At 40.4% G+C, this 26,658-nt stretch overlaps 1 long non-coding RNA gene across 1 annotated transcript; it reads right to left on the reverse strand.

Annotated features, from left to right (window-relative positions):
• Window positions 1–459: 459 nt before the first annotated feature.
• LOC138980829 (uncharacterized) lies at window positions 460–1,925 on the reverse strand. The gene is made up of 2 exons (XR_011460455.1): window positions 1,037–1,925; window positions 460–739 (listed from the first exon to the last, which is right to left on the reverse strand). It is a non-coding gene; the product is annotated as an uncharacterized lncRNA (long non-coding RNA).
• Between the last annotated feature and the right edge of the window lie 24,733 nt (window positions 1,926–26,658).

Consider the following 26,658-nt stretch of genomic DNA (forward strand, 5'->3'; position numbering starts at 1 on the left):
ATATTTAAAAATTCCACTCACCGTTGGCCGTCGATACGTTCCACTAAATGTCCTTTCACATTACTGGCACGTGCAGAAACAAACAGTCACCACAGATCCTCGGAAATTGACGGTGTTAAAGTCGTCCACTCCCTGGGGTTGGTCGATAGTCGAGCTGGAGTCTCTCCTCCAAAGTCCGTCCATCACCGGGTCGTTCCAGGTTGGTGACGGTGGTTCCAGGTTGGTGACGGGTGGTTCCAGGTTGGTGACGGGTGGTTCCAGGTTGGTGACGGGTGGGATAGCGTGTATACCTAAACTACTCGTGTACTACCGTACTACTTTCTATTCTCAAAATATGTGTCCACTTATCTGTACTGTCGGGCGACGCCAAAATGTGGTGGAGCGCATGCGGGTGTTGCAATTTACAAAAAAGCGAGAGGGAGAGAGTACACAAACAATAAAAAGTTTGAATACATTGAATGATGTTCTCTGTCCTCTTTATTGCATAACACTCACGCACGCAATCACCAAGCATTTAAAATAAAAGTTAAAAATAGGTTCGTCAGACTAATGCTACTTTTCAATAAACATTTTCAACACTTAGTCTGAAAAAGGTGGAAACACATACTCCGCACTCAACTCAGAAGTAGCTTGAGGCAAATCTCTACAACGAAAAAAGTTCTGTTGCCACAACACTATAAAGTCACTGGTGTAACGTGTGCTCTAAAACACGCTATTAAACACGGTAGTAAAACACTACCTAGAACTAACACGCTAGTACTAAACATACACGCTATCATAAACACGCTATGCTAAACATACACGGTAGTAAAACACGCTATGCTACACATACACGGTGGTAAAGCACGCTATGGTATACATGCACGGTAGTAAAACACGCTATGCTATACCTACACGGTAGTAAAACACGCTATGCTATACATACACGGTAGTAAAACACGCTATGCTATACATACACGGTAGTAAAACACGCTATGCTATACACACACGGTAGCAAAACATACACGCTATCATAAACACGGTAGTAAAACACTACCTAGAACTAACACGCTATGCTAAACATACACTATGCTAAAACACGGTAGTAAAACACGCTATGCCATACATACACGGTAGTAAAACACGCTATGCTATACATACACGGTGGTAAAGCACGCTATGGTATACATGCACGGTAGTAAAACACGCTATGCTATTCCTACACGGTAGTAAAACACGCTATGCTATACATACACGGTAGTAAAACACGCTATGCTATACACCGTAGCAAAACATACACGCTATCCCACCAAGAGTCCGCTCGGCTGGTCTACATCATCTCTGGACACGAAACACTCCCTGGTTCACAACAGCATTCAGTTCCAGGACATCCAGCCAACACACACTCCATCACTCCAATTGGTACACACCAACACACACTTTTTCACTTCACAAATGCATCACAAATGCATAATTCATCCAAAGGCCGGCAAGGCTTGACATGTTCTTTCTCTGCCAGTCCAGGCCACAAGTGCGCGTTTGTTTCAACTTTGGCCGAGTTCATTACAACTTTTACTCATTTTAGTCGGGAAAAGGGGAAGGGGGAAGAGGGTCCTATATGACGCTGCTTGATTATGCGTCGCCACCCCAAACATTCTTTTATCAATACGATCTAAACTAATTTAACTTATTAAGAACAAAACTAAGCATTCCCCATTCAGGAATATTCAAACAAATGCATAGTCTGTGTGTTTTCATTCAAACCGAACACGCAGACGTAACCGATAGACACAAGCTGACACCCCTGTCTGTGAAATGACGAAACCCTAAAACCTACGTCATACCTACGTCATACCTACGATAACAGCCTACGACGCAATACAGGCGCTAGAAATTATAATTCTATTGACACAGTCACACAATGTCAATACAGATTTCTCTCACTCACCACATCAGGAACAATAGGTTTGAGAAAATAGTATGTCAGACCAAAGGTGGCAAGAAAACGCTGCTTGCTGAAAGGGACGACTGTATTCTAGTGCTCGTCGCGATATAACCTTCGTGGTTGAAAACGACGTTAAACACCAAATAAAGAAAGAAAGTATTCTAGTGTTTGACTGTGAACTGTTTAAAACCAGAACGTATGACGTAATACCAGTGGCAGCAGAAACAGCTTCGGAGGACATGAGACGGGACATCCTTTACCTACGGAGAGGGCAGCAGATGAACAGGTCCGCCTCAAGGAAGAAATTGAGCAACTAAACACAGAATTGCATGACTATGTGCGTGTAAATACGAACATTCCTCGAGACTGGAGAAAGACTGTGAATGTCTCTACCTTTGTGTTGATATAAACAGCATCGTTATTCGCGATCGATCACATTGACATTGGTCTCAGACTAAAGACACTGTCGACTTGGATGTGACAAAGTGGATATTAATGCCGGGTTCGGTTTTCCATCCGTTTTTTTTGTTTGTACCGTACCTTCGTTGCGCGTGATGTGTAATATCCCTATTGCAAGGGGCCGATGGCCTATAACAAAAAATTATTAAACTTTCGTATTCGTATTCTCTCTCTCTCTCTCTCTCTCTCTCTCTCTCTCTCTCTCTCTCTCTCTCTCTCTCTCTCTCTCTCTCTCTCTCTCTCTCTCTCTCTCTCTCTCTCTCTCTCTCTCTCTCTCTCTCTCTCTCTCTCTCTCTCTCTCTCTCTCTCTCTTACATCTTCTGCAAGCGCGTGATCACACAAGGCTTACTAATAAAGCACAGCCAAGTGGTAAACTACAGAGTGTGCTGAAACATCTATCTGTGGAAATCATTATGAAAAGGCTTTACAGAAGAGATGTGTTTTCAGCTGGATTTTGAAGGACGCAAGACTACAGGCATTGCAAAGATGATTTGGAAGCTCGTTCAATACAGTCGGTTTCTGATATCTGAAGGTTCTTTCGCCAAATGTTTTAATCCTGATCTCATCTGAGGGGAGACCAGCAATTACTGCAAAACATTTGTTGGGATAGATTAAAAAACAAAACAACATGTAACATTTCTTTTTTCTTTTCTTTATATGTTTTAATGAAATGTTTTCACATTACAACTAACTCTTTGCAATGTCCCAAGAAAGACTGCATAGCACGACAGAATGGCAGAGTACAGGTGATGTCATTATAGCAGTTCAGTTTTCACCAGCACCATCACGCGGACCACCTTCTGCTGTTCCCATCTGCTGCCCGAGGACTCTTTGGTAGTCACTTCTGGTGTGGTACACCTCAAAACCGTGGGGAATACACAGAGTGACTTGGCATTGTTCACACTAATAGGCAGACTGCTTTCTCTTGAAGCCAGCTCTATTCTGCCTTACTGGGTTACAGGCCACACATTCACGTTGTGGACGCTGTCTCTTGGCACCGACTGTGGCGGTGTTGTAGGTTGGTCGGTGTGTACCAATCATGCGTCTGGGGGAGTTGACTGCTTTCCTTCCTCTTGGTACTGGCTTTGGAGCTTCTGGAGAAGATTAGATCAGCTGTCGGACTAGCAGCTTCCGGAACTCATGATGCGACAGGGACACACCAGCAAACTTGCGGTGGAGAAAGTAGGCATTGGCCCGTGTGTTGTCCGCAAGGTAGAAGTTGCTGAGGATAGCCTGGAACCTCACAAGGGACATGTTCTTTGTGAAAAAGGGAGTGGAGGTGATCTCATCCTGGCTCCAGTACTCTTCAATAGTAGGCTTGATGACCAGGCCTGTTGTAATAACCAGCGACAGGAAAACCTTCATCTCGTCGAGAGTGACAGGTAACCAGCTGTGTAGCCTGAAAAATGGAGATGAAAAAAGTTCTATTTCATATTGTTTTTTCACACAGACACACACACACACACACACACACACACAAACACACTCACGCTCTCTCTCTCTCTCTCTCTCTCTCTCTCATACATGGGCATCATACATACAGTGCACACACTCACCCACATACATATAAACACCCCCCAACCCCCACCCCCCACCCACACCCCCATACACACTCGTACACAACCATCCCACATACAGTGCACAGTCATCCACATGCATGTGCAAAGACACATGCAACCCCCTTACCCCTCTCTCTCTCACACACACACACCAACAAACATAACACACTTATTAACACTTCATCCAGTCATAGATCTAACTATAGATCCCTGACCCAGTTGACTGCATTCTGCTTGTCAATCTTCTTCTAATAGTAACCAGTAATGTTTCATTCTTCTTCTTCCAATAATAACCACAGTCACAGTCTATTATTCTGTTTCCCCACACAAACAACTCGTGTCGCCCCCCCCCACCCCGAACACAGATCTACACACACACTGACACGCCAACCCAGACACACACTTCTGCTTGAGCACTCACACATGAACAGAAACTACTTTCATATTATCAATAGTCTAATATCGTTTTTCAGTAAAAACAAACTATTCACCTGGACAAAAAGGAAGAAGAAAGAAACGGAAGAAAACATGTTTGCAAGAGACACAGAGAGAGAGAGAAAAAGTCGGTCGAAACTGACGAAAGGCTTACCGTGAGTGTGTCTTCAGATAATTTCCAGCGTCAATTTTTTGTTGAGCGTAGTGATTCGTTTGTTCGACTAACAAATCGATCATTTCATCGCCAACAAACAGTCGGAAAAAATCCAAGGGCTGTGGGTTTTCTGGAAAATCTTCGCCGACATTCAAAACACGATCAAACGGCATGTGGACAGTAAGCCCCGTCCCCCCACTCACTACTCCAGCCTTCTTGAACGTCTGCTTCGAAGTCTTTGTTGTTTGGGGCCTGATCTAGGTCCATAATGTCCCCAACGAGTATTACATCTTGTAAATCAATGTAAATGGTTTCTTCCCCTACTTCGTCAAGATCGGGATCGGCGAAGAAATCATCCAAAAAGTCTTGAAAACATTGCGATCACGCCGTGGATCTATGGGAGCAGCCATTTTGGAGCATGTGCTACAGCTCAGCTGGGTGCCTTGTATTTTTGACACTCGCCTACTCAAATGTGCTTCAGAACTTGGATCTACAGGTTCAGGGCCCAACGGACCTTATTTCTAGTGAATACAGATCTAAGGATAGGTTTTCGCATCCATGGGAGGTAATCGGAACCGACCAAACAGACTGACGCAGCCCCACGACATATGTCGCGACAACCAGGTGACGGTATACGTAAAGTAGCGCGACATATGTCGCGACAACCAGCGTAAGGGTTAAAACCGATGCAGTGATGCAGATCATGAAAAATCGAAAATTCCCCGAGGACACCAAAATGTCCAAACATTTTCGGGGCCGTTTCCGGTGTATGTTTGAAACATTTTATTTTTTATTTAACATTCACAACAACAACAGGCTTCAACACATTAAAAAAGCATTCATCAAACTCCCTTTTTCAAAGCACAATACATGTAAACATGTTGGGGTAATCCAGTTAATTACACTTGCTTTCCAAACACACATGGGTCCCAAATGGCACCTTTTGGCAAAGCCTCATATATATATATAAAACATCAGAAATTGTGAAAGAAACAATTGAAAGTCAGCAGAGACTTTCTTCCGAGATTTGTTAAAATCTCTTAGCAGAGAAAGAGAGAGAAATAAGTATCCCTTCACAGACAGCCTATTGGGAGCATCAGACCCTCCTCAAGGGGGACCGAGATTTACAGAGCAAAGTCCCTTTGTGGGGGACGTATCGCAAGGTAATCTAGTCCTGAGGAGGACCATTGTATTTGTACCTATATATATATATATATAGAATGACGTCAAGTGCGAGAATGCATAGAAATTACGTCATGAGCAAGGGAGACCATCCTTTACTCTGTGTGTGTCTCCACCGCCTACATTCCAACAAGGAATTTTGAAAGCAGGGAGCACACTAGAGGTAATGGAAGAGGTGGGGGGAGGGGGTAAGAATAAGATCTAGAAAGAACTCTTCACAGACAGCCTACTGGAGAATCAAACCCTTTCGGAGCCGATTGCAACACTGAACAAGAATAACCCGAGGAGAGTTCTACAACCTCAAAGCTTGAATGTAAATTTTATCTTTGAAATATTTGCTTTGTGATTCGTAACTGAATTAACCATGGTATTGTGTTGCTTAGTAATTGATGCATGAATTGGCGTCTCGCAGAATTACACGCCCCTGAGGAAGGCCTGGCAACAGGTCGAAAATTTGGGCTGCCACTTGAAATTCTTTGTTTGGCTTTTCTTTTCCTTGATTTTGTTATAATATACTACAAGAAAGCCTAGCATCGTTCTATGAACGATCCGAAGATATCATTTTGGCCCGCAGGCGGATCACTGACGTTATTCTCCATAATTCTACTGCATCGACAACAATGTAGTGCCTAAAGGTATGAAAGTTGATTTTCCTAAAGACGCTTTGCCGAAATCTGATTACCTTTTGAAAAATGTTGATACATCCATTCATAGAGCTGAACAGGAAATACTGCATGCTAGCAGGGATGCCTATCAACATTGTATGACATTTTTAACAATACTTCTCATATGAGTTTTGAAGAAGTTCTGGTAAAATTCAACAAGCCATCCAGATCGGCTCAAAAGAACAGAGCTAAGAAACAAAGGAAACGTAAACGTCTCATTCAAGAAAAAAGAACAGATATAGAAACTACTTCAATGAATGAAGCTAAAGAACACACGTAACCGGCGTTTCAATAGACAGAAAAGCACGTTTGCCAAACAAGACAAAACCCCAGATCATTCATAAACTTGTTGTTAATCTGTCTACTGTGGAATTGACAAAAGCTCAAACACAGGTACTTGCTTTTGGACCAAAGTTTTGTCCCACACCAAAAACCATTGACATACAAAAACTAGAGAGTGACATTGGTGAAGGCTGTCGTAAAGTCAGACCAAAGGAACTTTTCTATGATTCTGAGAGAGACGAGGAGGTCAAAAAGACACCTAAATTCTATAAACCTACATGATATGAACCACCGACTGGAAGAGACATCACACTCGAAACGTACTGTCAAAGTGTGTAATGTAAACTGCAAAACTACAAAGATGCTAAACCTAATAGTCCTCTTGCCAGCCTTACTGATCCCTCTTGTGAACCCGGAAATGTTGAGTACACCAAGAGGTTTTTGCAGAAATGTACTGTGTGGGTCCCCAGGAGTCAGAAACTGCCGGATGCTAACTTGCATATGTTGAGCAATTTGCATAATTAGCCTAATTAGCATAATTCTTGAAAAGTCAATATCTTAGCAGCCCCTTGGCCGATTTGCACAATCTTGGAGTGGTTTTGTGGTTAATTGATGATTCAAAATCCATTTTTGATATTTCCCAATTTGCATAATTAGCCTAATTAGCATAAATTAGCATAATTCTTGAAAAGTCAATATCTCAGCAGCCCCTTGGCCGATTTGGACAATCTTGGAGTGGTTTTGTGGTTAATTGATGATTCAAAATCCATTTTTGATATTTCCAAATTCAAGATGGCAACCATTTCCGGTTTAAACCGGAAGTGGCTGTATTTCAGCTCCAAGTGGGCAATAATTGAAATAACGTTAACTCATTTATGAACTGCAGAATGATTATCAATTAATATATGAAAGTAGTATCCACATTCCTGATACTGCCAAAGATGACCTCCTCGTCGGGAGCCATGTGTGCCGCCACTCAGATGGTGCAGCTGCTGTGAGTGCAGATATGTTCGGGGAGCAGACATGCATCGAGCAAGGGAAGGGAGCAGGTGGCATGAAAGGCATTTCTATCCAACCCTGAGCAGGTCGCCGTATGGATCCAATCCTTTGGCATCTGCTCACTTCTCTCCAAGTCAATGGATGAGATGTACAATGATGCAGAAAGACTAGATGAGACACAGAAACACAAAACACACAAAGAAGAGGGCAAACGACGGCGAGAGTTGGACGCTGATGACCGAGCCAATATTCTGAGAGTGTTGAACGAAAACCCCAACCCACTCACCACAGAGATGACCACCCTCAACCATATCATAAACGGCCAGATAGCAGATGAAAAGGTGAATGTGCAAGATGCACTGGAGATTGGCAGAGACATGAGCACGAAGTTCTCTTCATCAGTACCTAAGTGATTTCATGCACCCATTTCAAAGAAGGTGGTGACAATGAAGTTCATGCCGAAAGGCGTGAAGGTCAATGGAAAGACCGTACGTGACCTGCAGGCTATATTCGCTCGGCTGCTCGTGGTGGGGAGCAAAAGACATATCGAGCTATCCACTCTCTTCAACTATGAGCTTGGTCCAGTCCCTGCTTCCATCATTGATGAGTATGGTTTCCTCAGAAAAGGCAACAAGTCTGTGTTTGTTCAGCGCCTTGGAATCCTTGACCCCAATCCTCCAGCACCAGATGTCATACTTGTTGATGCCTCGCAGCTCATCTACCACGTGCTGACCTCGCAGCCAGTATGGGACGCCGGCTTCATCAGCACATCACTGAAACTTACGTCATCTTTGACCAGTACAATCAAATATCTGCCAAAGACCACGAGAGACAGAGGAGAGCTGCAGAGACCTCTACAAAGTATCATCTCTCACTGACAACTCCTCTACCTAGCCGAGACAAAGTCATGAAGAACAAAGCAAACAAGAAAATGCTGGGAGAGCTCCTGTGGACTCACAGCATTGGAGATCACATTGAGATGGTCGGCAGAGCAGACAGTATCGTCACTCATGATGAAGCTGACGTCTCTCTCATCTCGTACATGTTAGATGCAGCCAGACGAGGTGCTGCAACCATCCGTATTCTCTGTGATGATCGACACTGATGTGTTTGTGCTCTTAGTCTTCTGGTGCTGGAAGGCTGGCATTACTTGCCGCCTGCAGATGGAGAAATGGAATGGAACTGTTCTGGATATCAATTCAACAGTACATAAGCTGGGTGACCAGTGTCGTTCCATCCTGGCTGCACACGCTCTCTCAGGTTGTGACACTACCTCTTACCCTGTAGGGAAAGGTAAGGTATCTGCGCTCAAGGCCATGAGTGTGGTACCTGGTGACCTGCTTCACTTCATCGGAGAGGAGGGAGCCACTGACTTGCAGATACAAGAGGCAGTGAGGGCTTTCTTCCTGGCTCTCTACAATCAGAAGAAGTCGGCATCTGTGAACGTCGCCAGATATGACATCTACAGAAAACGCAAAACGCCCCCAGCGCCGAAGACACTGCCTCCTACAGAGCGCAATGCTCACCTCCATGGACAACGAGCACATCTACAGGTTCTACTTTGGAAAGCAGCAGACTGTCCTCACCCACCAGCAGTAGAGATAACCAATTTCGGATGGAACATTCTGAACAGAGATGCAAAGGAAGGCGAGGAAGTTGTGATGCCAGTCCTGGACACAAGCCCTGTTGCTCCTCCTGCCCTGATGGATGTTATCAGCTGTGGCTGCAAAGCTGAAACGCCGTGTACAACAGTGAAATGCAGCTGTGCAGCCGAAGGCCTGACCTGTACCAGCTATTGCGTCTGCGGAGGATGTGAAGGTACATGTTGTAACCCGCTCACACCACAAGCACAGCAAGAAATGGACGAAGACATCGATGCAGAGTTTGCTGAAGGAGAAGGAGATACAACAGATGAGGATGAGGATGCCGCTGACGATGTTGATGATGTGATTTAGCCAACAAGAAATGCACAAAGATATCGATGCAGAGTTTGGTGAAGGAGAAGAAGGAGATACAACAGATGAGGATGCAGCTGACTATGTTGATGATGTGATTTAGCCAGTCATGTTAATCTCGCTTGGAATGGTTCATGCACTCCTTTCTTCCAATACCAAATCATACCATGAATTAATTTGGAGTCTAGTAGTCTATGTTTTAAGAGATATATTATATTCTGTATATCGTTTGAACAATGTTTCAAAACAATATGCAGTTAACCGAGTTCTTTTTTTTTCCAATAAAGGCCTACTAGGAGGTGGAATATGGCCATTTCCGGATTTAACCGGAAGTGGCGGCCATCTTAAATTTGGAAATATCATAAATTGATTCAGAGTCATCAATAATCCCAACACCGACTCAAAAATCGTCGAAATCGGCCAAGGGGCTGCTGAGATATTGACTTTTCAAGAATTATGCTAATTTATGCTAATTAGGCTAATTATGCAAAATGCTCAAGACATGCAAGTTAGCATCCGGCAGTTTCTGACTGCTGGGGACCCATACAGTACATTTCTGCAAAAACCTTTTGGTGTACTCAACACTTCCGGGTTCACATGATTGGCAAGAGGACTATAACCCAACAAAGGACAACATGACTAAAGACCAGAGAACGGCATTGAAAGAACTGAAAGAAAAGGTCAAAGAGAGAGAAATAAGAATTAGCAAAGCCGACAAAGGAGGAGCAGTTGTAGTGCAGAACTGTGAAAACTACATCCAGGAAGCTAAAACACAGTTGGACAACCCTCTCCATTACACTAAACTGACCAAGGATACTACCTCTCAGATTGTTCAAACTTCTAATGCTATTGTTGCAGACCTCTATGATAAGGGGGACATTGATAACACGACAAAAGACTGGGCAGTAACCGATGAAAACAATGTGCAATGTCACCGCTTCTATACGTTACCTAAAATGTATAAGTCCCTTACGAACACTCCGGGTAGGCCTATAGTGAGCGGTGTGAACGGACCAACAGAAAAACTGTCAAAGTTGGTTGACCACTGGTTGCAAGACTGTGTAAAAAGCGTTCCTAGCTACATCCAGGACACCACAGACATGCTGAACACTATAGACCAGTGGAATAACCAGCACGGACCATTTCCGGAAAACACTAAACTCGTCACGGTTGATGTTGTTGGATTGTATACTAACATTCCCCACTCGGACATGAAGACAGCTATCAAGGAGGAGCTAGACTCCAGACCACAGGGTCATAGGTCACCAACAGAGACTATTGTCAAAATTGCAGATCACGTACTAACTAACAATGTCCTTACATTTGAGGATGAAGTGTATCAGCAGATTCACGGAACAGCGATGGGGACTCCAATGGCACCATCTGTGGCTAACCTGTTCATGGCCGCACTGGAAAGAACACTATTCCAACAAAGTCCAGTGCCAGTGAACTCTGAACTATGGAGAAGATACATTAATGACATCTTTATGTTCTGGACAGGAACAGATGATGACCTAGACTCATTCCTAAAACACACCAACTCCCTTCATCCTACCATCAAATTCACTCACCACTCATCGTTAGAAAAAATCTCCTTTCTAGATATTTTAGTCAGTCTGAAGGATGGATACATTCAGACTGACCTGTACACAAAACCTACATGCCTACCTGTGCCAGAATTCGTTTCACCCAGCTCACGTCAAACGAAATTTGCCCTACTCACAATTTCTGAGACTTAAAAGACTGCTCAGAAGAGGAGCAATTTAAACAAAGGTGCGATGAGATGGAGAGACAGTTCTGTACTGTTAACGATGGCAGGAGGAACGCTTCAGCTAAAATCAGAAAGCTGAAATCAGAAAGCTCTCATATCGCAAAAAACTCACACAAACAGAGTCCCTTTCATCATCACTCATAGCCCACTCAACCCTCCCCTCGGCCAGTGGTTGCATGGTTTACAGGAAAGTTATATATATATATATATATATATATATATATATATATATATATATATATATATATATATATATATATATATATATATATATATATAACAACATAATAAAAAGTCCAAAACCAAGCCAGAATGTCGCATCTTTTTAAATCCAAATTTTCGGCCCGCAGGCCTTCTTCAAGGTGCACAGACCAAGCGTCTATAGTTACCTGTGTATATATATCTATATATGTGTGCGTGTGTGTGTGTGTGTGTGTGTGTATGCGTGTGTGTGTGTGTGTGTGTGTGTGTGTGTGTGAGGGTCTGTGTGTGGTTATTTTGTGTAAGGAGTAAATGTGCTTAAAATTAACAAATTAATTTCAAGGGCTTTATAATTTAAGCAAATATGTTAATGTAGATTGAGAAACTGATTACATTTTAGCTTAATAAACACCGCATGTACTATCGCTAATGGTTACCTGGGTAGCTCTGAGAAACATATGCGGTGAGGGGGTTACTTTTAAAGAGAGTTGACATCAGCCAACAACAGTCACCTCAGGGAATTTTGACTATTGTTAATATGGATCTAATACGGTTTAAAACGCGTGCCTTTGATGTGAAGTGTTTGGTAATACGTTCAATGTTTTTAATAAGATTTAAATTTTAAAAAGTGTCTACCTGAACGGGGTTGCCATCTAATATACTCTAAATAATTTAAGGACTGAGAATGTATGTCTTCAAATGGTACCAACTTCCGGAGATTAACCCATTTCAGGAGCGTCTTGGGGAGTGTCCAGGCCGGACTGTTGAATAAGAACTATACGTTTCTGTTTTACGATCATGAAAATGGAAGGTGTTCGTGTGTTATTGTGGCATTAAGTGCAGAGACACAAAGTGCGCTACACGACTTTCTTGTCCGACGGCGACCATTGAGGAACAAGATCAATCGCTATACACAATACATCACATGAGAATGTTTCCAGATGATATACTCAGACATTAGTTATTCGTTTATTTATAAAATGCCGCTGATGACGTCATATCCCGATTTTTACAACAAAAATTGAGGTGTCAGTTTCGTGATTACATTTTTCAATCAATTCGATTGAAATGTTGGTGACATATTCCAATCGGCACTATGGGATTGCATATCAGTTCAGAAGCTTAAAAATCATCTCTCTCTCTCTCTCTCTCTCTCTCTCTCTCTCTCTCTCTCTCTCTCTCTCTCTCTCTCTCTCACTCTCTCTCTCTCTCATTCTCTCTCTCTCTCTAATCTATTTCTTTCAGAGACAATTTGAATGAATGCAGTATGGAAAAAAAATCAGAATTCAACTTAAATAATGAGAAACTAAATATGTTCCAGAGTTAGCAAGATCAAAACATGATACTCAAGCATTGTGTATGAATACAAGTTTAAAAACATCATCTCATCCAAAAATATAACGCTTAAAGGATTAAACGACTATTTCACAAAAGTAGCAAAAAAAGCTATCTCTTCATCCTTTTTTGTAATATGCCATTTTCTTTTCAGTGATGTTAAAATGTAAGACTCTCAAAATTATAATCAAACAAAATAGTTACAGAAATTCAAAATAATAAAGAATAAGTATTGATAATAACATGTTTTGGGCTGATCATATTTTAGATCCATGCACACACACACACACGTTTTAAAAGAAACATGTTTTCAATCTGGAATGAATCATTATTTCTAAATTTGATAGTAGGACTTTTTCACAGCAGCTTCTGGTGGAAGAAAATTCAGAGCTCTTAGCGTCATATCTGTTGACAGATTTTCACTGTTAATGAGTTTAGCATAGCGACAATAAAAAATAAAAAAAAAATATTTAAATGAACAACACTGCTGCAATCACAGCATGTTGAAACACAATTTATGTTAGGCATTATATTTATGAGCATGGTTGATATTGTCTAAAGTTTTCTCGCCGGCTATAGCCATCATAGCACATTGCAACGAAAAATAGCAAGACAAAATGTTCTTGACACCAGTATTTACTGACAATTACTTTCATTTTTCAGAAGCTCTATATGCTGTCCGGCAAGGCAAAACAATACTACCGGTTTGTCTTGAAGAACACTTTAGGCCAGAAGATTGGCTGGGATATGCTGGCCGATGTGAATGCGTGATGTATTGTGTAAACAACATTCCATCTCACACGGCATAAATAAATCCCTGCGCCTTGAATATGTGCGCGATATAAAAAAATATATAAAAAAATCCCTGCGCTTAGAACTGTACCCACGGAATACGCGCGATATAAACCTCATATTGATTGATTGATTGATTGATATATTGCAGAGCAGCTCACTAAGCCAGACGACATAGACCAAAAACAATTTACGGAGAAAACCAATGGACATGAAGGTAGCATTAAGGACATAGTTTTTTTACACTTTTATGTGAGTTCTGTTTTATTGTCAGACTTTTTATGTGTAACTATGTGTCTATTACTTATCTTACGTGGGTTTTCTTCGACGAGAAGTATATCATAAAGCACTCTTACCAGACGGTCATGATCTTGGAACGTGTTCCCTGTGTTTGGTGTTTGGTGCTCTTTTTAAAACATTTTTTCTAGATTATCTTATATAACTTTAAGTGATCGTTGTCTGTGAATTGTTTTTAATGCTTGTATGTTATTTATTACGAGAAAACTTTTATATGTAAAATGTGAAATTTTAATGTCTAATGTAAAGCGCCATGAGACTGCCATTTGGCGGTGAACAGGGCTATAAAATAATGTTTTTATTATTATATTATTATTATAGTTGAAAATCAGGAAGAAGAAGAAACGGGTGACACTAACGATACTGGGCCGTCCACAAGTACGGAAGATAATGGCTCATCAGTAAACAATGGGCCCCCTCAGGCCAGCCCCCAAGGTGAAAAATGACATTTTTTAACATTTTTTGTTATTTGGGTTGTTAATGCGGTGTTAAGTACCTAAACCACTCAACTATCACACTATGCGATAGTTTTTGGGCAAAAAATATCCTAAATATTTTAATTTTAATTAAATGTGCATCAGGGGGGTGTCAAAGATGCCTTGTGGCAGCTCAATAAATATTCATAAACTTTAAAAGTACATTTTTTCGGGTTGGAATGTAGCAGACGATTCATTCAAAGAATGTTTTTATTATTATATTATTATTATAGAAAAGAATGAAGGAGAAGGAACGGGTGACAATGAGGATACTGGGCAATCCCCAAGTACGGAAAATAATACAAATCAACAGGAACATGGAGATACCCATCAAGGCAGCACTAGTAACAGTGGATCTTCTACTACAAACGGAGTGATTGCCGGCAAACATTATCCGGTACAGGGAGACACAGGGAACACGTTCCAGGATCATGACTGTCTGGTAAGAGTGCTTTATGATATACTTCTCGTCGACAAGAACATGATATGTTCGTTTTCGATTGACTATTTTGTTTGTTTGTTTTGAAAGAAGCACATGCTCAAACTGAACGGCAAGTATAAATATGTGTTGTATTTATTTAACAATCACGACAGAGGGTAAACAGACTGGGTCACAAATGTCAAAGAGTTTTTGTGCAAGTCTGGGTAGGGTTTTGTTTGGTTTTGTGCCGGGGTGGAAGATAAAAAGTTATTTGTTTGTGATCTGAAGGAGATATTGAGGCACCAGTTTTCACATGGATGATTTTCACGTCTGTTACAGAGTACGCGCCTGGAAATCTATCAGTTTTAAAAGCTGTATTGGGCACGAAGAATACTTGGACATGATAAATGTAAGCATCTATAAGGTGCATTGATCAGGTATAGACTGGGGCCATCCCATTCAATGCCCATTATTCTGACACTAGTCCTGACTGTCCCTTCTGTCTGGATACTGCTGAAGATGAAATACTTGTTGGTTTTAATGCCCTATATGCGATTGCATCAGGAAGAGGTATATTGCCAGAATACAGTCTTTTCAAGCGAAGACTGCTTACCATATTTGTTTACATGTACGGTGGAGGAACAGCTTTTATTCCCCTCTCTGCTTTTTTCGCTCTGTAAACTTGTAGGGCTAGTTATGAGGTTACATGCCGAGTCTCAGTGATTATTAAAAATAATGGTCGAAGTTTGCGGATCATGAAAAATGCGAGCTTCAGCGAGCTTTTTCAGGACCGCGAACTGAGACCATTATTTTTAATAATCACTGAGACGAGGTATGTAACCTCGTTATTCCTCCTTTCTTCAGTTATTAAAAGAAAAGAGTTGTTTTAGTGCGAAAGTTTGACCGAATCCTATTCACTCAACGAGTCTACCTGCGCAGGCGATTGAATAATGTGCGGTTGTATAGTTCAGGGAAAATCATTTCCCTGTTTTGGACTAAAAACCAAGTACACAGTTATGTTGTTATTCTGCTGTGGCGGTAAAGGCAGATAGTGTGTGTTCTGTTCATGTTTTGGTATCGCTTAGGAAATGTTCTTTCTTCGAATGGGACTAGCAGACGAACTTTTGCACCCGTGTTCCAACGTTAAAAACTGTATGAAGTTCAGTTTTCTGGGGCAAAATAGTGTATGAAACCACTGTATGTTCTTTACATTGATGAGATGTGTGCACTTGGTTGCGTGTGATCTGTTTATAAAATTAAATATTGTCAAAAACTAACTGTCGGATTGCAGTCTTTTGTCCAAGCAACTCAATTCAGAAAATTTGGAAGGGGAACTACTCTTATCGCTAGACAGAGAACGAGAGTTACTTGCCTTGGAAGTTTGTTTGCACTCATAAGAGATCTAAAGCGAGCTTCTCTGCACTGATCGTTAGATTTGGATTTAGAAAACAACCAAACTCATGGATTTTATATGGAGATTAATGTGTTCAAGCATGTAGTTGCTAGTTTAAATGCAGTATGTTTGTACTGTTTTGTCTAGAGATGTATATTTCGCACATTAGAGCGTTCGGAACTTTTCAATCGCTAAAGTAGTTCCCTCAAAGTCTAGCTCATCAACCTGTCAGCTATCGAGGATTCAGGCCCGTTGTTCGGTAAGTGATTTTGGTTGTTGGGTAAGTTACCGAAATATAACTAGCCCTACACCTGTACAGAGAGTAAGAAGCAGAGGGGGGAATACTTTTCGGTAACTTACCCAACAACTAAAATAACTTACCCAACAACAGGCCTGAATCCTCGATAGCTCAAGGGTTGAGAAGGTACACTTTAGTTTATGGGTACTACTTTTTGCGACTGAAAAGTTCTGAATGGTTAAATGTACAAAATATACATCTCTGGGGCAGACAACTCAAACATACTGTATCTAAACTAACAACGAGAGGCTTGAACAACCGACATCCAATATAAAAACCATGAGTTCAGCTGGGTTTTTTTTAATCAAAATCTAACTTGCGAAACAGAACTATCGGAGCTAAGGTCTCAAGGCAAGTAACTCTCATACTTTTTGTAGAGACTAGAGTTGTGTCCCTTCCAGATTTTGACTTGTCGGCAACTACGACAAAAAGACTGCAATCTTTCGGCCAGTTATCAACAATATTTCATTTCAAAAAGAGAACACGCACAAGCAAATGCACACATCCTTGAATGTGAAGAACGCGAAGCGGTTCCATACTATTTCTTGCCCCAGAAAACCGAACTTCATACAGTAGTTGACGTTTGAACAGGGGGGGGGGGGGGAGGAGGGGGGGTTCGTCTGCTACTCAAATACGACGGAAGAAACCTTCCTTCGCGATACAAAAACATGAAAAGAACCCGACAGTATCTGGCTTTATCGCCTCAGCAGATAAACAGCATAACTATGTACTTGATTTTATTCCACACAAAAAACTGCTGTAAAGTGTTACCAGAATTGAATGATTTTCACGGAACTATTCAACAGCGCATTATCAATTATTTGCGTAGGTAGACTGGCAGTATGACCAGGACTCAATTAAACTGTGGCACGAAAACACCGTTTTTCGTTGAAAATCTGAAGAAAGGAGGAATAAATAGGCTACACACCTCGTCTCTGTGAATATTAAAAATCTCACACATAATCTCACGCTGAAGCTCGCATTTTTCATGATCCGCTAACTTCGACCATTATTTGTAATATCCACATAAAGAGACTTGGCATGTAACCTCTACGTACCCTTTGCAAAGTACCTGTTAATGGCCTCGCGAATAAGTCAAAAACGACTTGCAGAAAACGTGAATCTTTTGTTCTCTGTACGGACACAAATCCTGCTCTGAATTTGGGTGCAGTAATCATAACTTCCACTGCAAGTTACTACCTGTCTCATTGTGCTCTTTAATTCGAGAATCGTGTGTGTGTGCTTGTCGGTGTGTGTGTTGGTGTGTGTGTGTGTGTGCGTGCTTGCATGTGTGTGCGGGTGTGTGTGTGCGGGTGTGTGTGTGCGTGTGTGTTTTATGTGATTTTTCTGTGTGTGTGCGCGCGCGCGCGCGCGCGCGTGTGTGTGTGTGTGTGTGTGTGTGTGTGTGTGTGTGTGTGTGTGTCATTTTGCTTTCGAGTAAATGTAAATTACCACAATTGTTTCATTGCCGTCAATGATTATTTGACAAGTGCAACAATGCATACTTTTGTGTTTACATATCTGTTTGTACATCCGTCTGTCTGTCTGAGTGCGCACACTTTTGTTCCCGATGAAATATTACCTTATGCAATTGTTTCATTGCCTTTGATGAATGTCCATACTATTTGTATGCGCATACTCAGGTGTGAAGCCGCATGTACATCCTTGTGTGTGTGTGTGTGTGTGTGTGTGTGTGTGTGTGTGTGTGTGTGTGTGTGTGTGTGTGTGTGTGTGTGTGTGTGTTTTGCCTCACTAGTGCATTTGTTTGTTTCATGCAATGTTTATTTCTTCTCTTATTTTCCGCTGTATTCATATCATTTGTCGAAAATTGTAAAATCAATACAATGATTAATACAATAAATCATCCATCCATCCATCCATCTGTTTCGAGAATCAACAATCAAACTTTATCAAACACACACAAACATGTTACCTGTTGTAATGTTATTTCATCAGCATCGGCCACATACAGTCATCCAGTTTTCGACAGCAAGATACCTCAAACCATGGTCACGGGTAAGTCGACCATTATTTTTCCCTTGTGAATTGATTCATCTGTTAAATAATATTTTGAGTTCATTTCTACCTGTAACGACTGATGTTAATGAACTACTATTCACTGGTATCCTAGTTAGGTCCTTTCAAGCAATAACCTGTGACATAATAAGAGTGGCTCAAAACAAAATTTGATTTACAAGACAAATCGATGTTTGTATTAAACTTTTTTCGTTTGCCAGAATGACTAAAAATCAAATCATTCTCACATTGTTATACCCTAATTATGCTGTCAAAAATAAAATGATTGTAAATTATAATTGTCCAAGCATAATGAGGTGTCGGTACAGGTTGTCTAATAATTATTCAGAAATAGTATTTCGCATTGTAGTAACTGATACAATTAACAACACATAATTGTTATTCCGCAATGAAACACGTCTTCTCTATTCTCAGTTAAAAAATCCTTGTCCAAAATTCACAGTCACACCAACAAACGTGAAGACAGCTTCTTGTAATATGTTTCCATTGGTAATTATGTGTTGCTGGTTTGGTAATAATCAAAGATTGCGGAGAATGCATTTTTGTTCGTGCTTTTACATTAAACCCTTTTTTTTTAACTGGGGTTTTCCCGTGAAATGTCCTGACATTTTAGTTTTATGATTTTTTTGGCTTATTGCACTACAACGAATCCGGGTTAAATTCATGCACAAGTTATGCTATGAGAAGGGCCGGCGTCTTAGGACTCAAACATACAGTTTTTGAGTCACTTGAGAAAAAGTGACTCTATGTAATCGGTCAGTGTTAGTCTGTCCGGCCGGCCGTCCGGCCGGCCGTCCGTAGACACCACCTTAACGTTGGACTTTTCTCGGAAACTATCAAAGCGATCGGGCTCATATTTTGTTTAGTCGTGACCTCCAATGACCTCTACACTTTAACGATGGTTTCGTTGACCTTTGACCTTTTTCAAGGTCACAGGTCAGCGTCAAAGGAAAAATTAGACATTTTATATCTTTGACAAAGTTCATCGGATGTGATTGAAACTTTGTAGGATTATTCTTTACATCAAAGTATTTACATCTGTAGCCTTTTACGAACGTTATCAGAAAAACAAGGGAGATAACTAGCCTTTTCTGTTCGGCAACACACAACTTAACGTTGGGCTTTTCTCGGAAACTATAAAAGTGACCGGGCTCAAATTTTATGTGAACGTGGCTCATTGTGTTGTGAATAGCAATTTCTTCCTGTCCATCTGATGCCTCATATAATATTCAGAACTGCGAAAGTGACTCGATCGAGCGTTTGCTCTTCTTGTTATGTTTTCAATTTGACAGAGATTCTGATGTAATTTGATTCTTACAGGTGACACACCTTCTGGAGGACAATATTTTGAATTTGGTGAGACATTTTAAATGACAGGTCCGGCAGTAGTTTTTGGTGGTACGAGGTATGATCCAAACAAAGTGATAAAACCGCGATTATACAAGTCTCAGGTCACTGATCATAAAAATAACATATCATTTGAAAGGCCAACCATTTAAGTGGTATACCTCTAAGAGATGACGTCATTGAGTCACTAGGTGACGAGGTTTTAAAATACCTAACCTTTGAGTTGTGCTTCAAAATGGGGTCTTTTGTCAAGCCCCATGAAAATCTTCACTTCTTTGAAAGAGTGTAGCTGCATGATGGTACACAGAAAATGTATACAAAGCTGAAGAACGTTACATGAATCACAGCTGTTCCATATTCTACAATCGGACAAAAGAAAAGGGAAATCGAAACTGGGGAAAAGGGGAATAACTCTGACAAGCCAAAAAAACTTCCGAAGAGGGCTTCAAACGAGAATAATGTAGCTGCTGTGTCAACATTTAAGAACTAAAATTATAAAGTGTACATGCAAATATAAAGTGCAAAGCGTAAGCTTTCATATGGAACAGTCCAGATGATTCTACTCAATGATCTTCCGCTTCAAAAGTTGGCCGCAAAATGGGTGCCTCATTAGCTGACAGGGGAACGGAAGGAGCATCAGGGTCCTCTTGCACGCGATCTGCTCAACCGTTGTGAACCCAGTATAGCCAAATTTGTTGTTTATGTAGTCACTGATAATGAGACTTTGGTTTCCTTCTACTTTAGTGCCGGAGAACACAGAAACAAAGCATGTCTATACCAACATGACGAGATGTGCATCACATTTGTAAGCAAGGTTTTCAAAGCAGAAACAAGGCTATTCGCTGTATTTTTCGACCACGAAGTTCCCGTTGCTGTCGATATTCTGTCTACTAACAGAACAGTCATTGTCGCGTACTATGTTGAGACCTTTTTATTACATTTAGTCAAGTTTTGACTAAATGTTTTAACATCGAGGGGGAATCGAAACGAGGGTCGTGGTGTATGTGTGTGTGTGCGTGTGTGCGTGCGTGCGTGCGTGTGTGCGTGCGTGCGTGTGTGCGTGTAGAGCGATTCAGACCAAACTACTGGACCGATCTTTATGAAATTTGACATGAGAGTTCCTGGGTATGATATCCCCGAACGTTTTTTTCCTTTTTTTGATAAATGTCTTTGATGACGTCATATCCGGCTTTTCGTGAAAGTTGAGGCGGCACTGTCACGCTCTCATTTTTCAACCAAATTGGTTGAAATTTTGATCAAGTAGTCTTCGACGAAGCCCGGACTTCGGTATTGCATTTCAGCTTGGTGGCTTAAAAATTAATTAATGACTTTGGTCATTAAAAATCTGAAAATTGTAAATAAAATTATTTTTTTTCTAAAACGATCCAAATTTACGTTCATTTTATTCTCCATCAATTGCTGATTCCAAAAACATATAAATATGTTATATTTGGATTAAAAACAAGCTCTGAAAATTAAATATATAAATATTATTATCAAAATTAATTTTTTGAAATCAATTTAAAAACACTTTCATCTTATTCCTTGTCGGTTCCTGATTCCAAAAACATATAGATATGATATGTTTGGATTAAAAACACGCTCAGAAAGTTAAAACAAAGAGAGGTACAGAAAAGCGTGCTATCCTTCTCAGCGCAAGTACTACCCCGCTCTTCCTGTCAATTTCACTGCCTTTGCCGTGCGCGGTTGACTGACGATGCTACGAGTATACGGTCTTGCTGCGTTGCATTGCGTTCAGTTTCATTCTGTGAGTTCGACAGCTACTTGATTAAATGTTGTATTTTCGCCTTACGCGACTTGTTCAAACTTACTTACGAGTTTAGCAGTCAGCGACCAAACTACGAAACCCAGACTGTCCTTCTCCATCATGAAAATGTCAGTCTCTACAAAAGAAGGGCCGTAACTCCATTCCCAAAAGACCAAATGATCCCATTTTTGCCTCACACATTCTTCAGACCTGATTACATCCCTTGTAATTGCTGGTTATGCCCTTTTTGGAAATCAAACTGTTTGCCAACAAGTTTCACTGCACCCAGGACCATAACAAACCCGACAAATCATAGCTCAAAAGCAACCCCAAATAAGGCATTATTAAGGTATATTCTGATTGGTTTAGGCACTTGTGACTTTGCATCGATGTCGGAGAAGAGTATTTCTAATGACTACTGTATTTTGGGCCAGTCTCTGCGAAAATCACATTTGATCATTTTGTTTGGATCATGCCTCGTACTGCAGCGCTGTCAATAGTACGGAAACCCCACCGGGAACTTTAAAAAAAAACTATATTCTGCACAAATACTGATCCTGAAGCAGGGTTCACTAGTGAGCCTTTGGCGTATACAATCTGAAAATGTCCCATTAAAATTATTTCCAGTGTGTCAAAGGGCGCACGGAGTGTACGTACCACTGTACCACCATAATTATGCACACTTTACATCGGAGTTCATTCGTTCAGAATGCGCAATGAAAACGCGCGCGCTACGCCGAGTTTTATTCACACGTTGTGGTTAAGGGCAGAATATACCTGCGCAGTTTCAGCGGCACAGACGACGCACTGCATATTATTGATGCTGCGTTCGGGATTATGACGAGTACTTGACCAGTTCAACGTGTTGCGGGCTGGGTTAATCTGCAGTGTGTCGTCTGTCCTGCTGAAGTTACATAGGTGAGCGCCAGGCCTTAGCTGTATTGCATTGTCTGCAACCAATCCGGCGAACTATCTTTATTAGCTTGCATGTTTTTCTTTGCGAACGCGTCAATCACAGCCCCACATCAAATGCACTTCCTCCCAAGAAGAACAAATTAAGATCATTGCAGGGTCAAGCAAATATTTTATTGTGCCCGTCAGCTGACATTGAAACAACAAAAGGGGATAGTGATGAAAGCGACAACCAACGGATTTCGGTTTCTATCCCAATGATTTGGAACACAAAGTTCAACAAAACGAACGTTCCAAAAACGCTGACTATAAAATAAGGTTTCCCCCTTGGTTCAACAGGAAAAGGAACTGATGTTTTGTGAGGTTATTGTCTAAAACTTCCAAAGGCCAACGTGCTCGCAATCGGTTCCGAACCAGCACATTGAGCACAGTTAACATGGATCTGACGATCAGTGACAATAAGGACGCGTTAGATGTTGCAAAGGTGGCTTAACCTTTAGGCAAAGTACGAACGCTGCTCAGACGGATGCAGCCGAGTGCTATTTAACCTATGTGTTGTACATCATGTTGAATAGCGCGTGCGCGCATATATACGTGTACACACAACACGCCACAATAACATGTTGCAGTGGCAAATTCCCAGATGGCACCCTATTGCACTATTTTGCATCTTTGAACAAAAACATTCACGGACCACGTAAGCCTGCTTGGCGCTTTTTGCTTTTGACTATGGCCCATTGGAATTTGGTTGAGGAAGATACATTTTTTTTAACCTTTTTCTCCAAGGCTCAAGCCTACCAGGGACGATTACAGTGAATTTGAAAAAAAAGGTGTTCTATATTCGCACTCAATCAATTTGACGAAAAAATTGAATTTTCTTCTGCTTTGACCGTTTTATTTCAGCTGAAATTAGTATCTTCTTCTTCTTCTTCTTCTTCTTCTTCTTCTTCTTCTTCTTCTTCTTCTTCTTCTTCTTCTTCTTCTTCTTCTTCTTCTTCTTTTTCTTCTTCTTCTTCTTCTTCTTCTTCTTCTTCTTCTTCTTCTTCTTCTTCTTCTTCTTCTTCTTCTTCTTCTTCTTCTTCTTCTTCTTCTTCTTCTTCTTCTTCTTCTTCTTCTTCTTTTTCTTCGTTCATGGGCTGAAACTCCCACGTTCACTCATGATTTTGCACGAGTGGATTTTTACGTGTATGACCGTTTTTACCCCGCCATTTAGGCAGCCATACGCCGCTTTCGACCGACACTGCATGGCAATCTACTCTATATCCTAGTTTTTTCAGAGCAAAACACACAGTACGGTCAACCGTGGTAATTTTTCTGCGAAAATCTAGACCACATGCCTCTTGTTTTGTATCATACGCCCGTGTTTTCACAAAATCAGCTTACAAATTATGCTTCCCTGCCCTGAAGGATGTCTTCGGCTGTAATTGAAACATGCGTTGTGTCAGTAAGCCTTTTTTTTACAACCAAGGGCAGCTCCTCATCGGTCTCTGAGATTGAAGAAAACTGGACAAGCCGTATTGAAAATATACGACGCAACATTGTGAAATGGTTTGAACGAAATTGTAGCATCATGGGGAAAATATGCATCTCTTTTGTTATCACAGATTATTTATCCGTTGCAAGTACTGGTAATACCCGAAAAGCTATTGACTGAGATAAATACTTTGTTTTACATATTTACTTGGAAAAAACGATTTTCAAACACTAAGGCAGTTGAGAAAGTTAAAAGAAAAGTGATGTGTCAAGAGTTTCCTGATGGGGGTTTAAAAATGATTGATGTAATTGATATGCAGTCATCTTGTTTGTTGTCCTGGGCGGCAAATTTATTGAACGAAAAGCAGGAAAGATGGAAACATATACCGATATATATATGTTTTCGAAGCTTGGTGAAAGGTTGTTTCCAATCTAACACCACTGTAACAATTTTTAAAGGATTGGGATTAATTAAAACAAGTTTTAATTTGTTGGTTGAAAAATAAGGACATGATTCAGAGAGCAGTAGGTGGAAAACGTTATTAAGTGATACGTGTTTATGGAACAGCAGTGATATAATGTATTGCGGCCAACCGCTGGTTTTTAGCGATTGGATTAAAGCAGACGTTTGTCGAGTAAAGGATGTATCTGTTGGTAATGAGTTTTTGCCCTTTAATGTTATGCAGCAGAAGGTTGGATGTAAGCCCACCAGATTCTTTGAATATAGGGTGATTTGTACAGCAGTTAAAGCAGCAACACTACGCTCTGCAAATGGAAATGTATGTGGTTTTAACGGTTTAAAGAATCTGAGTAAGCCTTGTCATTTTCGCAAATTAATTATAAAGGACAAAAATGTGGAGCCGGTTATAGTTAAATTTTGGGAAAATGAATTTGATTTCAGGCCGGGAAAAGAGCAGTGGTTAATGGTAAACAAAGTAATCACTGAAACAAGATTGCGAATGTTACAATGGAAAATATTGCACAATATTTAACCCACAAATATTTTAGTGTATAAAATAGGCATTTCCTCGAGTAATTGTTGTACTTATTGTGAGAACGAAATTGATTATATTGAACATTTTTTTTAACTTTTGCCCGAAAATTATGTCCATTTAGAAATGCGTTGAAGATAAAGTAAATTGTAAATATAATATGATTATTATAATTACCGTATAGGAAGTTTTCTTGGGCGTATTTGAAAATTCACAAAGTTCCAAGGCACTAATAAGTTATGTGAATTATTTGATTGTGATAGCCAAAATGTGTGTTGGTATTTATAGATATGGTTCCCCTCTGGATATTGTATGCATTTTTGAGAGGGAATTGTTATATAGAAAAGTTGTTTAAAATACATTTAGATATAGTATTGTTAATGATATAGGTATATTTAAAGTAGAAATATTAGTATAACAAGCAGAAAAAAAGAAGAAGAAAAGATCAATGAAGAAGGATGCTTCCCACCAACAACCCCCCCCCCCCAAAAAAAAAGGCAAAAAAGAAAGGGTTGAAGCAGCCTGCATGCAACTGAGATAAAAAATAAATAAAAAAGGGCAGTAACTGCCATCTGGTAGAGCGAAAGGGAGGTAATTCACAAATCGAACGTAGTTTTTACATGGAGCACGTATTAACCTTTACCATGATATGTAATATTATTTGATGTTGTATCTTATAAACCCATACAATGTGTTCAAAACAAGAGGCAACATTCTCAATAATTTACAGACAAAGTGCAAAGTCGAGATACAAAAAAAAGTTGTGCATGACCTTGCAACGTAATGTCACCTGAAGGGGGGAAAAGGTGGGGTACTGTTAGTCTTGTCAATTTCGGTTAGAATCCGTGCCACCTACTTATATCATATAATATTAGGCCAGCGACTGCCTGGATTTAAGCCCGATTTTAATGCACATTCTTATTTTCCCTGGAACAAGTTGTATCATACAGAAGATAAATACATACAAGAAATAGTGTTTATAAAATGCTCTTTTAACCCAAACGTGTCAGCGTAAATGTGCAATCAAGGCTCAGTATCTATGATTTATTAAAAAGTGTGCTTCATATACCAAACATTCCAATAACATCTTACTCAGAAACCTTGAAGTGTGTGTTATTGATTTAACTATCGAGTAATTGAAAATTGGTATACAACAAGTAAAAATCTAGTCTGGCTTCCCATGCGTTACAAAGGTGATGTTACGTAATGCCATACTATTTTCTTTCGGATAATGTGAAATGTCCATGAGGACGTGTCATGACATAGAACCTGAAAAATAATCGATGGTGAATCCGCTTGCGGGTTTTTATTGTTTTGGCTTTGAATATGAGGAAAATAACACCTGGATAATAGTTGAAATATAAACTAAGCGAAATAATTGCATAATTTTTCCAATCCCAACTAAAATAGTCATTCCCGTGTCATATCAATAATACTTTCTATGCCCTCAAATACTCTCAATTTGGCTCTCTGGTACAGGTTTTCTTCTTCAAATATATATTTTACAGTTGTAACGCAAATGCCCCTTAAA

This window comes from Littorina saxatilis, linkage group LG11 (genome assembly GCF_037325665.1).
Source record: "Littorina saxatilis isolate snail1 linkage group LG11, US_GU_Lsax_2.0, whole genome shotgun sequence".
NCBI lineage: Eukaryota > Metazoa > Mollusca > Gastropoda > Littorinimorpha > Littorinidae > Littorina > Littorina saxatilis.